This window comes from Heptranchias perlo, chromosome 20 (assembly GCF_035084215.1).
Source record: "Heptranchias perlo isolate sHepPer1 chromosome 20, sHepPer1.hap1, whole genome shotgun sequence".
NCBI classification, from domain to species: domain Eukaryota; kingdom Metazoa; phylum Chordata; class Chondrichthyes; order Hexanchiformes; family Hexanchidae; genus Heptranchias; species Heptranchias perlo.
The window spans coordinates 38,691,650-38,707,444 of record NC_090344.1 but is presented as its reverse complement, the minus strand read 5'-3'; the positions used below and the strand labels follow the sequence as shown (position 1 = coordinate 38,707,444).

Genomic DNA, 15,795 nt, shown 5'->3' with positions numbered 1-15,795 from the left:
AGTGGCACTGCCAAAAACCTCCTTTAGCTCTGGTAAACCAGGTGTGCCTCATGCTGGAATGGATCCATGCCCATCACTGGATTGTGACGGAGCAAGAAGGCTTACACCCCTTGCCCATCTCTACCCTCCCGTTCACAGCTCACTCCAATAGACTCAGGCACACAACGGTCTCACCCGCTGACATTTGAGCCTCAAGGGTACATCAGTACAACGAAATCTCAAAGGATCTGTAGGACAGTGAGGGACAATACTGAGACCCTCACTGCTGCTGCAAACCAGGGCTACTGTATCTCATTGAACACTCCCAAATGCTGAAAATGGCAGGTTGATCAGACAGATCCCACGTCAAAGGAAATAACACTCAGCACTGGTTTAAAATTACATATTACATAGATTTTACAGCACAGAAACAGGCCCTTCGGCCCAACTGGTCTATGCTGGTGTTTATGCTCCACACGAGTCTCCTCACACCCTATTTCATCAAACCCAATCAACATATCCTTCCATTCCTTTCTCCCTCATGTACTTATCTAGCTTCTCCTTAAATGCATCAATGTGATTTGCCTCAACTACTCCTTGTGGTAGCGAGTTCCATCTTCTCCTGAGTCACGTGAACTGCCGACAGAATCACTTGCTCCATTTCTCCCTGCCATCTGGTGGAGAATGGTGCTGGATGCAACCTTAAAGGGAGGGAAGTTGGGGCAGGTGGGCCAGTTAGATGCTGCTCTGCCAAAATTGCACCTTAAAATCTGCCAGTATCCCCGACAGTGGTCGATGTTTTTTGTGAATGACTTGTTCCACTTCTCATCATCTCCTCGCAATCCTCTGTGAAGGAAAGAAAGACTTGCATTTATATAGCTCCTTACACAATCTCCGGACATCCCATAGTGCTTTACAACCAATGAAGTATTTTTGAAGTGCAGTCACTGTTGTAATGTAGGAAACGCGGCAGCCAATTTGCACACAGCAAGATCCCACAAACAGCAATGTGATAATGACGAGAACATCTGTTTATTGATGTTGGTTGAGGGATAAATATTGGCCAGGACACCGGGGAGAACTCCCCTGTTCTTCAAAATAATGCCGTGGGATCTTTTATGCCCACCTGAGAAGGCAGACGGGGCCTCGGTTTAACATCTCATCCGAAAGACGGCACCTCCGACAGTGCAGCGCTCCTTCAGTACTGCACTGGAGTGCTATCCTGGATTATGGGCTCAAGTCTCTGGAGTGAGACTTGAACCAACAACCTTCTGACTCAGAGATGAGGGTGTTACCCACTGAGCCACGGCTTACACTCCTAGTGGACAGGTGAACGGGCAGTCGCTGTGTTTGAAGGGCATCGCTATGATGCAGTGTTTGAGTGTACTTTGGTCCTGACTGCCGCACTCAGATCACCTGAAAATGATGGGATAAATTCACCCATCCTGTGCTGCAGTCAAATAGAGTGCCCATCAGAGGTAGGGCTACAACACTGGAGCATGGATTCTCTGACCAACACTCCAGTCGGGTACGCCCCCCTCCTGCAGCAGAGGATAAATGGAGCTGAGGTGCAGATCAGCCCGTGATCTAATTGAATGGTGGAACAGGCTCGAGGGGCTGAATGGCCTACTCCTGTTCCAATGTTCCAGTGCTCATGCCGTGACTGAATTTTCACTCTAATACTAAGTTCCTCAGGCTGGAGGGCCATGAGGCTGTGGTGAATCCTGCACTGTTTTGAGAAATAACTCTGTGGCCATCTGAAAAAGTGTTCCGGCTGTTTCTGCAGATGATAAGGGACTTGGAACTTGAACCCATTGCATCAGCAGTCAGGATGTTTAGGCTGGGACTTGGGGCTTTGAATGAAGTGGAGAATATTAGGAAATGGAAACTTGTGGTCGTGCGTGTTGGGCTCTGTCTAATTGATTTGGTCACATATTGCACAGAATTTAATGATTCTGAGAAACATTAACTGTCGATACGAGGGGACGATAGGGTTGCCAACTCTGGTTGGAGCTATTCCTGGATGTTTCATCACAGGACTTCCTGCCTCCGACTGCCCCGCCCCCAAGCTCCCGCCATTGGTTGCCCGACATGACAATCCTGGCCTTCCCATGCCAATTTGAAGGCAAACAGGCTCTTAATTATCTGATTGACAGGCAAGCATCATCCAATCAAACAGCCTTTTTATCCCATCTGCAATATTTTTATGACTAATAAATGTTCAAAGAAAATGAAAAAGTCACACAATTCTTTGAATGCCCCGATGATTTTTCCCCTGGGTTTGCTTGTAGCAGTGTCCGGGAGATTAATCTTCAATTTCTAGAGACTGCAGGATAATCCTGGAGGGTTGGCAACCCGAGAATGCGATCGATGGCTTGTAGAGCAGGCAGGTTTCAAAGTACGGTCTCTCTGAGAAGTCAGAACTGCACAGCATCAGGGTTTCAGAAAGGTCATTCCTGTTTTTACCAGGTTGGACCCCTCAGTGTTTCATCAAGCTGGTGGGAGTCTGGGCCCTCTCGCAGTATAAACCGCAAGAGGGATTAAAAATATGAAATGAAAAGAAACAAACTACTAATGTTGGAAGTCTGAAATAAAAAAGAATAGAAAATACTTGAAAGACGCAGCAGGGGCTATTAGCCACACTGAGAGGTCGAGGGGCTGACCCTTCATCTGAATTTATAAGGGAGGGATTCCCTGACGCTCAGTGGGTTTATCTCTAAGAAAAAAAGAGAGGAGCAGAGGATTTAAAGATGATACTAGTTGGTGATGCATCCCTGTTGCAATTAGGCAATCAGCTAGGTCTGGACGGGACTCAGTTAATCGGCACACTGCAGTTTGTAAGGCAGCAGTGTGCTGCTGAATGTTGGTGCATGTGAAGTTGTCTTTTAAAGAAAGATTTGCATTTATATAGCACCTTTCACAGCCTCAGGCTGTCCCAAAGTGCTTCACAGCCAATGAAATACTTTTTGAAGTGCAGTCACTGTTGTAATGTCGGAAACCTTATTAAGACTTGTTAGTCACTTCCTTTTACATTCAAATCCCACCACGACTTTGCCCCACCCTTCCTCGTAAATCTCCTTCAGCTATTCTTCCCTGAATGCACCCTCCGCTGCAATGACATCAGTCCATCCCACCCACCCCACCGTGGGAAGCTGTTCTTCAAGCCAATTCGCCCTCACCTCCCCCCCCACTCAATGCTTCTGCTTTGCCATCTTACTACCCCCCCTTCAAAAGCCTCCTAATTCCTTTCCCCTTTTTTTCCAAATGCCTTCCGCACAGCATCCACAGGCTCTGCAGAGCGTTTTGAGACGCCTTCTGTACAGCGGGAACACTGTAGATATGCAGTTTCAATGTCAGATAATGGGCCCTAAAGCTAGTTCAACAGAAGACTGATGCACACATGGGCTTTGCCCGCTCACTCAAAGAGCAGAGACGTACAACCGCAAACAAAATATAGAACCATACAACACAGAAGGCGGCCATTCAGCCCATCGTGCCTGTGCCAGCTCTTCAAAAGAGCTGTCCAATTAGTCCCACTGCCCTGCTCTTTCCCCATGGTCCTGCAAATTTTCCCTTTTCAAGCATATATCCAATTCCCTTTTGAAAGTTGCTATTGAATCTGCTTCCACCGACATGTGAATTCCAGATCATAACAACTCGCTGCGTAAAAAAAGAAAATAAAAATCTCCTCATCTCCCCTCCAGTTCTTTGGACAGAAACTTTCAATCTGTGTCCTCTGGTTACCGACCCTCCTGCTATTTAAAAGCCATTTTCCGCCAGTCTGATCCAGCTGTCTCCGATATCGTCCACCTGCCATTCTTGGACCCTTTCCGATGGATGGTGCTCAATTATTCTGCACTCCCTGGTTCTGTAGCTGTTGAGACTGAGTGGCCCGCACCTGTAATTACACTTGGCAGTCTCCTCGGATGCTTCCACTTGGATTGGTAAAAAAATCCCTCAAATCCATTGTAAACACATGGCCTATTTTGTCCTGTGAAAAACAGTAAATGGGGACTGTTCATACTTCCCTGTTTTAACTAAGGGTAGCATTACTTGCAGTAGGTTCTGTTGCTCTAAGGACAGCAAATTTATACCATGTGTAATAGAATGTAGGTGTGAGTCTCTTTAAGGTTAGAAGGTGTCATTTTTAAAATAATTTTTCTTAAGATGTGGGCAACACCAGTAAAACAGCATTTATTGCCCACCCTGAGACAACTAAGATAATTCGAAGGTCATTGGCAAAAGAGCCAGAGGTGAACTTGTTTTTTGTTGAAGCAGCAGTCACTTTCTGATCTGCCTTACCGGCCCAGTCACACCCACCGACACAATTGTGTGGAGTGAAGATCAGGGGTCGCAGTCAGTAAACTCCAACTGGAGAGATTCTGCTGTGTCTGGAGTGTGTGTTTCTTTTTGGAAAACTTCCATAGCTTCATCGCGAAACGTCTGGCTTTGAAAATACAGTCTCGCTGTAATTAAAACTTGCTCAGTGAAGAGAGAACCTGGCATTTGTCTTGCGTTTCCATTTGTGGGGGAGACCAAAACTTGGATAGAAGATAGTCACGAATAAATCCAATAGGTAATTCAGGAGAAACTTCTTTACCCAGTGAGTGGTGAGAATGTGGAATTCGCGACGACATGGAGGAGCTGAGGCGAATAGCTGAGATGCCGTTAAGGGGAAGTGAGATAAACACATGAGGGAGAACGGAATAGAAGGATATGTTGATCGGGTGAGATGAAGAGGGGTGAGAGGGGGTTCGTGTGGAGCATAAACACCGGCATGGACCAGTTGGACTGAATGGCCTGTTTCTGTGCTGTAAATTCTATGTCATGTGCTTTTGTCACACTTCAGATATCGAACCTTGGTGAGGAAAAAAGAAATGCAAACATTTGATCTGAAGTTTACAAGTGCCCTCTGACCTCAGCAGTTTATGCTGAACCGTGGAGCAATGAGACACAGGACTACTCAGAGAGGGAGAACCCTGAACGATTCAAACAAATGGCCTAATTTCAATCCGACCCTTTCCCTAACACTGACTTGAGGGCCATCGATGGTGGAGAGACTTTGAGGGGGTCAACATCATCCCAGAGTACCTTGTGGAAGCTGGGCCAACCCTAATAATTCACTCATTTGTTGATTTGTTCTTGGGGATTTGGGCAACGCTGGCATGGTCGCATTTCTTGCCCATTCCCAATTGCCCTGAGAAGGTGCTGGTGGGCCTTCTTGACCCGCTGCTGTTCTTGCGGCGATGGTGCTCCCACAGTAGTGTTTGGGAAGGAATTCCAGGATATTGACACAGCAACGATGAAGGGACGGTGATGTGTGCCTTGCATTCCCACGATCTTGCTGCTCTTGTTCTTCTCGGAGGTAGAGAAGCAGGGGAGGGAGATGCTGTTCAAGTAAGCTTGGTGAGTTGCTGCAATGCATTTGGTCGGTCGCACATACTGCAGCCAGAATTCACCGATGATGGGGTTTGGGCTGGATATCGAGTGCAGTGGCAGGGACACCAACGATGCCGACTCCTCGGTCCTGGATGGTGTTGAGTTTCTTGAATGTTGTTGCGGCTGCGTCCAACCAGGCAGGAAGTGAGTATTCCACCACACTCCTGACTGTAAAAAGTCGAATAGCCAGGTGGTGAAGGACAGAATATTAGAGCCTAGTCTTCAGTTGCTTCCAAACCTTTATTCTCAGAGATGCCCCGAACACACCGTGCACCCCCGAGCTAAACTCCCTCCGAGAAATGGATACAAGAGAGTCCCCAATTGATAGGCACCACCTGAATACAATTAACACTAATTGATAGAAATCAATTAACACTGACTTGGTGGCCCTGGAGAGGGAGCACGCGGTGTCTGCCGGGATGCTTGAGGCTTTTTGCGACCGGTGGGCACCGCAGGGACTGGCGCGCATCCTGGGCCGATATAATAAAATTATAATTTGACATTTATTTTTATTTACTGCACAGAAATGCACCCTAACCCCTCCCCCCACTTATATTAAAAAAAGGGAAAAAAAATTAACACTGACTTGAGGGCCATCGATGGTGGAGAGTATTTGAGGGGACAAAATCATTCCAGAGTACCAAGCCTCTGTTGTCCCCTTGTCGAGTGTTGATATGGCTGGGCCACTTAAGCTTCTAATCAGTGGTGACTCCCCAGATGTTGATGGCGGGGGACTCTGCAATGGTTGTACCATTATTAGGGGGAGATATCTGGGTCTTCTCTTGTTTTGAGATGGTCATTACCAAGCGAACGATACCTGCCACTTGTCAGCCCAAGCCTGGATGTTGTCCAGGTCCTGTTATGGGTTGGCACGGGCTGCTTCATTATTGGACTGGAGCTGGACACTTTGGAATTGTCAGCGAACAGTCCCACCCCTGACCTTCTGACGGAGCGAAGGCCATTGGTGAAGCAGCTGAAGATGGTTGGGGCGAGGACACTTCCCTGAGGAACTCCAGCAGTGATGTCCAAGGGCACTGAAGCTTGGCCTCCAACAACCACAACAGTCTTCCCTGGTGTCAGGTAGAAGTCTAGCCATTTTAGGAACATAGGAATATAGGAACAGGAGTAGGCCATTCAGCCCCTTGTGCCTGCTCCGCCATTTGATAAGATCATGGCTGATCTGTGATCTAACTCCATATACCTGCCTTTGGCCCATATCCCTCAATAACTTTGGTTGCCAAAAAGCTATCTATCTCAGATTTAAATTTAGCAATTGAGCTAGTATCAATTGCCATTTGCGGAAGAGAGTTCCAAACTTCTACCATTCTCCAACTTCTATTAGAAATGATTTCTAATCTCGCTCCTGGTAGGTTGTTACATAAGGTTAGATCTCACGGGATCCAAGGTGAGGTAGCCAATTGGATACAAAATTGGATTGACGGCAGAAGACAGAGGGTGGTTGTCGAGGGTTGTTTTTCAAACTGGAGGCCTGTGACCAGCGGTGTGCCTCAGGGATCGGTGCTGGGTCCGCTGTTATTTGTTATTTATATTAATGATTTGGATGAGAATTTAGAAGGCATAGTTAGTAAGTTTGCAGATGACACCAAGATTGGTGGCATTGTGGACAGTGAAGAAGGTTATCTGGGATTGCAACGGGATCTTGATAAATTGGGCCAGTGGGCCTATGAATGGCAGATGGAGTTTAATTTAGATAAATGTGAGGTGATGCATTTTGGTAGATCGAATCGGGCCAGGACCTACTCCGTTAATGGTAGGGCGTTGGGGAGAGTTATAGAACAAAGAGATCTAGGAGTACAGGTTCATAGCTCCTTGAAAGTGGAGTCACAGGTGGATAGGGTGGTGAAGGAGGCATTCAGCATGCTTGGTTTCATTGGTCAGAACATTGAACACAGGAGTTGGGATGTCTTGTTGAAGTTGTACAAGACATTGGTTAGGCCACACTTGGAATACTGTGTACAGTTCTGGTCACCCTATTATAGAAAGGATATTATTAAACTAGAAAGAGTGCAGAAAAGATTTACTAGGATGCTACCGGGACTTGATGGTTTGACTTATCGGGAGAGGTTGGATAGACTGAGACATTTTTCCCTGGAGAGTAGGAGGTTTAGGGGTGATCTTATAGAAGTCTACAAAATAATGAGGGGCATAGATATGGTAGATAGTCAAAATCTTTTCCCAAAGGTAGGGGAGTCTATAACGAGGGGGCATAGATTTAAGGTGAGAGGGGAGAGATACAAAAGGGTCCAGAGGGGCAATTTTTTCACTCAAAGGGTGGTGAGTGTCTGGAACGAGCTGCCAGAGGCAGTAGTAGAGGCGGGTACAATTTTGTCTTTTAAAAAGCATTTGGACAATTACATGGGTAAGATGGGAATAGAGGGATATGGGCCAAGTGCAGGCAATTGGGACTAGCTTAGTGGTATAAACTGGGCGACATGGACATGTTGGGCCGAAGGGCCTGTTTCCATGTTGTAAACTTCTATGATTCTATGAAAGGTCTGGCTCTAATTTTTAGACTGTGCCCCCTACTCCTAGAATCCCCAACCAGCGGAAATAGTTTCTCTCTATCCACCCTATCCGTTCCCCTTAACATCTTACAAACTTCAATCAGATCACCCCTTAACTTTCTAAACTTGAGAGAATACAACCCCAATTTGTGTAACCTCTCCTCGTAACTTAACCCTTGAAGTCCGGGTATCATTCTAGTAAACCGACGCTGCACTCCCTCCAAGGCCAATATGTCCTTCCGAAGGTGCGGTGCCCAGAACTGCTCACAGCACTCCAGGTGCAGTCTAACCAGGGTTTTGTATAGCTGCAGCATAACTTCTGCCCCCTTGTACTCCAGTCCTCTAGATATAAAGGCCAGCATTCCATTAGCCTTATTGATTATTTTCTGCACTTGTTCATGACACTTCAATGATCTATGTACCTGAACCCCGAAGTCCCTTTGGACATCCACTGTTTTTACCATTTAGAAAGTACCCCGTTCTATCCTTTTTTGGTCCAAAGTGGATGACCTCACATTTGTCTGCATTGAATTCCATTTGCCACAGTTTTGCCCATTCACCTAATCTATCAATATCCCTTTGTAATTTTATGTTTTCATCTACACTGCTTACAATGCCACCAATCTTTGTGTCATCGGCAAACTTAGATATGAGACTTTCTATGCCTTCATCTGAATCGCAAATAAATATTGTGAATAATTGAGGCCCCAAGACAGATCCCTGCGGGACTCCACTAGTCACATCCTGCCAATGTGAGTACCTACCCATTATCCCTACTCTCTGTCGCCTTTCGCTCAGCCAACTTCCTAACCAAGTCCGTACTTTTCCCTCGATTCCATGGGCTTCTATCTTAGCTAACAGTCTCTTATGTGGGACTTTATCAAATGTCTTCTGGAAGTCCAAAGAATAACATCCATTGACATTCCCCTGTCCACTACTTCAGTCACCTCTTCAAAAAGTTCAATCAGGTTTGTCAGGCACGACCAACCTTTCACAAATCCCTGGTGGCTCTCTCTGATTAACTGAAAATTCTCGAGGTGTTCAGTCACCCTATCCTTAATTATAGACTCCAGCATTTTCCCCACAACAGATGTTAGGCTAACTGGTCTATAATTCCCTGGTTTCCCTCTCTCTCCTTTCTTAAAAAGCGGAGCGACATGTGCAATTTTTCAATCCAGAGGGACGGTTCCTGAATCTAGAGAACTTTGAAAGATTATAGTTTGGGCATCTGCAGTGTGCTCACCTACTTCCTTATTTTACTGGAGAGAAAGAAATGGAGAAGGAAGAGCCTTGAATCCCCAGGGTGGTCAACATCTCACGCCAGGCAGGCTGCTGCCAGAGGCCCATTGGAACAAGCCGCCAAGAGCCAGATGTGACCAGGGGGTCGCAGGAGGAGGAGGTGGGTGGAGGGACTGCAAACAGCTCTGGCTTGTTTGGCATTATTTCTTGTCTGGTTTTCCACAAAACTTGAAGGTCATTTTCTTGAACTTTGAAAAGATGAGAAAGATTCCTTAACAAGCCCGGTCTAGTTGCCTGCGATTTGCAAAGCCCACCCTCCCAGCTCTCTCCACAAGAGGCTCTGGGTCGGGCAGAGCCCAGAGGCAGTAACAGCAGCACAGGGAAGAAAGGAGTCTGTGGCATCAGACCCTGGGAGTGCTGAGAACAGAAGGTGCACGTGCTGACAATAGGGAACAATGGGACAACTTGTTAACACAACAGATGTCAACCTGGTCTTTGATGTTAACCCGCTAAAATATCAGCTGGCGCGTTAACACTTGGGGCTCGAACTGGAAGCAAGTTGTTTCTGCAGTTTTATTTTTTTTTGAAAAATAATTGAGTTGCATCGTGAAAACACTCAAGTGTTCACATCTGTTTTCCATGGGTCAAAACGGCATTGTCCCTTCACTTGTCTGCAACATCAGCCCGATGATAGTGACCCACAGCTCCTCCGTCTCTTCCCCCCCGCCCCCTTCCAGTGCTCAATAAAATTTTGCCAAAAGTTTTTTTTTAATATGAAGGCAGTGCCCGTTTTAAACAGCAAGTAAAACCCCAGAACTTCCTGTTGCTGTCAGTTCAAACTCTCTGATGTCTTTTCTCTTTTAAAAATCTACCCACACAGATTAACTGTGAGGTTGAACGGTTTTCTGTTTTGCTTGTGGGCAAAATTCAAGCATTCCTCGCTGTTGGTTAACACCGACAACATGGACAAACTGACATGTTTGTTGGAAGTCAAAGAGCCTCACTGCTTTTGGCATGTTGGCATCCAGGGTGTCACGTATTTTATTGGGGGGTGATGAGGGGGGCGTTTTCAGGGAATGCTGAGAAGCGTTTTGAAACTGTTGCCCGAAGAAAATGCCTGAGGGTTGGCTAAATATGGTCAAAGCTGCCCAAAAGGAGGAAAGGTTTATGTTTCAACCCTTCTGGTTTCTGCTGATCGTTTTTCCACAGGATTTTCAAAATCTTTAAGTCAAATTACGCTATGTTTCCATTGTGACTTCCCCAGGGGTGGGATCGAGTTCTGCTGTGCTTGTTTTTGCTGCTGTCGGACGTTCACCAAACGTGTTAATGCCTGCATGCCATAAGATATGAGAAGAAACAGACTTCGAGGGTCCTGTACAGATTTCCGTCACATAATTCAAAAACTGGTTTGTCCGGGAACTATTTTTTAGACGCACAAAGCCCTTCAAAGAGCGCAGCACGGAACCTCTTTCTTCCTGCTTACTGGGGTGTTTGGAAGGGTAGATGTTTGAATTTATGTATCATACCCTGCGACATGGAGCTCAGCCGTGACGTTTAGCAGCTCAACAGACCTATCCCTTTAAGGCCACTGATGCAATCCAGACAATTGCAGCTGCTTCTGAGCTGCGGTCAATTGGAGGCATGTCAAAAGACCCAATGGCGCTAGTCGAAGAAGCGGCAAGGGGTTCTCCCAATGTCCTGTTGCATTAACATTCTCCCCAAGCCACCCCCCCCCCCAAAAAAAGTTAATTGGGCGTTGGTCCCATTGCTCTTTGTACAATCCTGCTGTGCGCAAAATGGCTGTGGCGTTTGTCCACATTTCAACAAAGCAATGCACCATGTGAGAGGTATTTTGGGAATTATGTCAAAGGACTTCCTTCCTTTCCAGCTCTGGGGAATCCCCTCTCGGCCAACTCTTCGCTCTTCAATCAGGAATCTTTGAACTGCTTGAGGAAGACGAGAACAGTACCAGCTCTGTTCGGAGCAGTGTGTAGGATCTGTTGAAGGGCACGTCGAAAGGGAGGAGCGGAGATGCCCTTTTACTGCTCCTGCCTTGTGCTCTGCCCTCCTTTTTAATTTGGTGTCAGGTGCCGCTCTCTCTCTCTGGTGGAGAGCGGAGATTTTCCTCCTCTTGCACGTCTGTGATTGGGCAACAGAAAGTATTTGATTGAGAAGACCTGACATGTTGGGTAGTTTTTAATCCTGTTCCGATGCCATCCTTTTACACAGCAACATTTACTGTGGGTGCATTAAAGGGAAAGCTCGATAAACACATGAGGGAGAAAGGAATAGAAGGATATGCTGATCGGGGTGGGAGAAGGCTCGTTTGGAGCATAAACGCCAGCATGGACCAGTTGGGCCAAATGGCCTGTTTCAGTGCCGTTGACTCGATGTAAGCAAAGCAAAGGCTCAACACCACCACCAACAACTTCTATTTAGATAGGGCTTTTTACGAAGGAAAACATCCCAAGGCCCTTCACAGACCCGTAATCAAACCAAGATTGACCGCCACCTTCTCATGCGCATCTAGGGATGGGCAATAAATGCCAGCATCCTGAGAATGGATGTCAAAAAAAAGCATTGAAAAATATTGTCCAATTTCTATCAAGTCCAACAGAACAAGCTTATCTGCAATGTCCTGGACTTCCATTAACCGCAGTTTTGCGTCATTGCATTCCAAAGAGCAGGTCTTGCTGTCAGTCAGCATTTTAACAAAGCTTTTTGAAGAATTACAATCAACTATTCTGTCTCATTTTTGTCCCTTTAAGTTTTCTCATTACGTTGAGGTGTGATAACACGGTGACCACCAATCCGCTGCTATCCTATCCAAGTGGCCACTGTTCACATTTAAGAAATAAAAAAAGAATTTGCATTTATATAGCACCTTTCACAACCTCAGGATGTCCCAAAGCACTGTACAGCCATTGAAGCACTTTTGAAGTGCAGTCACTGTTGTAATTTAGGAAATGTGGCAGGCAATTTGCACATAGCAAGATCCCACAAACAGCAATGAGATAGTGACCAGATAATCTGTTTTTAGTGATGTTGGCTGAGGGATAAATATTGTCCAGGACACCAGGGACAACTCTCCTGCTCTGCTTCGTAATGGGGCCCTGGGATCTTTTACTTCCACCCGAGAGGCCAGACGGGGCCTCGGTTTAACGTCTCATCCGAAAGACGGCACCTCCGACAGTGCAGCACTCCCTCAGTACTAGCACTGGGAGTGTCAGCCTGTAGGATGGAGTTGCAGGCACCAGACTCCAACACACACACACACACACACACACACACACACTTTTCAGTCTCCTCATGAGCGAGAACCTTGGTTAATATTTTTCCTTGCTCGTAGCTGTTTGCAGCACCTCTGCCACCCCTCTGACTGAGATCAGACTCAGCACAGACAGAGGGTCAAACCCTGGGCCCTTCCATCTCAGCACCGCACTGGGTTGGGTTTAGCCCCTGAATCCAAGCCCTGTTCTGTTTATTGCTGTTGCTGCTTTTGTTTTAAAAGATACTTCTCTTCAAACAGTAGATGCTGATTGCTCCTATCCGTTTGGCCAGTAGCTGGCTTTAGACGTTGGCTTGATGGTGTGAGAGAACAGAATGGACATCAATGGAACACAGCCTGCTTCCGTGTGCGTGTCTGTGGACATTGGCTCCTCCACGATGCCCTCCAAGGTTCAACAGCTGTCCTGAATTCTTTGGTGAGGGAGTGGAAGCCGATTGCCACGAGTGGAACGGCACACCCCAGGGAGGTGTCCGTGCGTTTGAGAAAGGAAGAGGATGAAAACAAATCGAAACTGTGCCTTTGGATCTGTTATTGTCATTAGGAGCTTGAGCCAAGTCTTGAATGGCACCAGTCGATCATCGAAATTTGAGGTGAACCGAGGGTCCTGGATTGAAATCGCGTACAAGGGAAAAACATGTTCGGAGTCATCTGTGTGAGCCTCTGCTCGCAGGCCAGCAGAGAGTTAAACTAAGGAGAGCGTTCCAAGTCCAACAGCAGCCTGAAATATTGGGCTTTAAAAAATAGTATACAATTCAAGTGTTGTAGGAAATGTGGCCTGTTGGAGAAATGGCCTCTGGGAGAAGATTAACAGTGTTTTCTGGGGGAACGAAATGTACCAAATGGCAGTGCGGAGTCATTTCCATGCTTGTGAGGTAAGTGTGAAAACCATCTGGTCGAATATGGAATATACATTCACATCAAGCCTCGTCTGTGCTGTTGGATTCAGCGTTCGAATTATAGTTACGCGGTGCTCTCCGCTATGAAGTGCTCTCCACCTTTCTACTCCACTGAGGGAGTGCTGCACAATAGGAGGTGCCATCTTTCGGATGAGACGTTAAACCTTACCTCAGGAAGGATAGACAGGGTGAGAGGCGATGCAGCGAAGGTTCACTGGATTGGCCCCTGGGATGAGAGGGTTGTCCGATGAGGAGAGATTGAGTAGAATGGGCCGATACTCCCTGGAGCTTGGAACAATGAGAGGTGATCTCATTGAATATCAGATTCTGAGGGGGCTTGACAGGATAAAGGCTGAGAGGATGTTTCCCCTGGCTGGAGAGTCTAGAACTAGGAGGCATAGCCTCAGTATAAGGGGTCAGACATTTTAGATTGTGATGAGGAGAAATTTCTTCACTTAGATGGTTGTAAATCTTTGGAATTCTGCACCCCAGAGGATTGTGGATGCTCAGTTGTTGAGTATATTCAAGGCTGAGATCGATTGATTTTTGGACTCTCGGGGAATCAAGGGATATGGGGATCGGGCGGGAAAGTGGAGTTGAGGTCGAAGATCAGCCATGATCTTATTGAACAGCGGAGCAGGCTCGGGGCCGTATGGCCAACTCCTGCTCCTCTGATGTTCTTATCTTCTGTTCTTAAACGAGGCCCCGTCTGCTCTCAGGTGGACGTAAAAGATCCCATGGCACCATTTCAAAGAGGAGCAGGGGAGTTCTCCCCGGTGTCCTGGCCCATCATTATCCTTCAACCAACACCATTTTAAAAAAAACAGATGATCTGATCATTATCACCTTGCTGTTTGTGGGATCTTGCTGTGTGCAAATTGGCTGCTGCGTTCCCTACATTACAACAGTGATTGCACTTCAAAAGTACTTCATTGACTGTAAAGCGCTTTCGGACGTTCTGAGGTCGTGAAAGGTGCTATAGAAATGCAAGTTCTTTCTTTATCTTAAAAAAAGCAATGAGACGGAAGGTAATTTTTGACTCTGCTTCTCCCCTGTTCCTTTCCCGACGGCAATGATTTGCGCTACGGTACAATTCCACAGCCCAGGCTGGTTTTGGCACCTTGCCCAGCTAGCCGCAAGCGAGCCTGACCTGGTCGTGCCGATTCGACCATCAACGGCATCGCAGCTCAGTCTTGTTCTCGCACATCCCACCACTTCCAGCAGGGGTCACCGGATGACAATCGGGTGCGGGAAGCTTCTCCCTGTTCCGAACCCAAGGGCACTGAGCCCAACGGTGCTGCCTCCAACTGCTGCGCTGGTTGAGATCAGCTCGCCCAGAACAGACCGAGAATCAAACCCGGCCGTTACATTTGGTTTGTTTCGAGAGAGATGTGGAGCAATTACTGGTGACAGAAAGTGCTCCGTCTGAGATTTCCTTCTTCTTTGTACGGGTTTATTTTTCAGAATTGCCACAGCAGGCCAAATGTTAGAAAGCGAGATTTCTGTACACTTCGAATCATAGACCCATCGCATCAGACAGTGCAGGAGGAGGCCATTCAGCCCATCATGCCTGTGCCGGCTCTTTGAAAGAGCAATACAATTAGTCCCACTCCTCCCGCTCTTTCCCCATCGCCCTGCAACTTTTTCCCTTTTAAGTAGAGATCCAATACCCTTGCTACTGTCTTTTCCTTTGTTCCAGGATATTGTGCTTGAAGAACTGGGAGGTTTGGGGGCGTGGGGGGCAGCTATTTTGGTGTTGGTCCTCTCCGCAGTGATGGTGTTACTGGACTAGAACTTTGTAAAGTTCGGAAGGTGGAGATGGGGATTCTGCATCTTCCCACTTTCCCTCTGATGAATCCTCTCTGAGAGAAAAAGAGAAACCAGTTAATTACAGATAGTTGAAATGAAAAGAAATCCAGATGTGGGAGCAGTACTGCTTGGCTTTGTAGTGAGTCGGAAGCTGTTCTGGGGATTAAGAAATGTTTTGGCACAAAGGACAAACCAGCTGTTTACAAGCTAGAGAGCTCTGGTGACGTGGGAGTTGCACTAAAGTCAGATAATGTGGGGGTTGTGTGGGAATGAAGAGAAATTCACATCCCTTTCAACTCTTTTCATGAAGAGTTTTTCTCTCTTCCCCCTTTTCGTTCCCCCGCCTCCCAGGATGCTGTCTGACTTGCTGAGCTTCTCCAGCATTTTCTGTTTTTATTTCAGATTTGCATCATCCGCAGTTTTTGCTTTTGGTTCACGAATGTCCTTTTAGGGAAGGAAACCTGCCCGTCCTTACCCGGCCTGGGCCAATATGTGACTTCAGGCCCACACCAACGTGGTTGACTCTCAACTGCCCTCTGAAATGGCCTAGCGAGCCACACTCCTTTAATTTTTCCTCTCCCCTGCCTTGGGGAACAGAGGCTAGTTATCGTGTCTCAAC

At 46.9% G+C, this 15,795-nt stretch overlaps 1 protein-coding gene across 3 annotated transcripts in view; it reads left to right on the top strand.

The window, feature by feature from the left end:
• entpd4 (ectonucleoside triphosphate diphosphohydrolase 4) overlaps positions 1-15,795 on the top strand; it is a 142,589-nt gene that overhangs the window by 69,327 nt on the left and 57,467 nt on the right. The gene's annotated exons all lie outside the window — the stretch shown is intronic.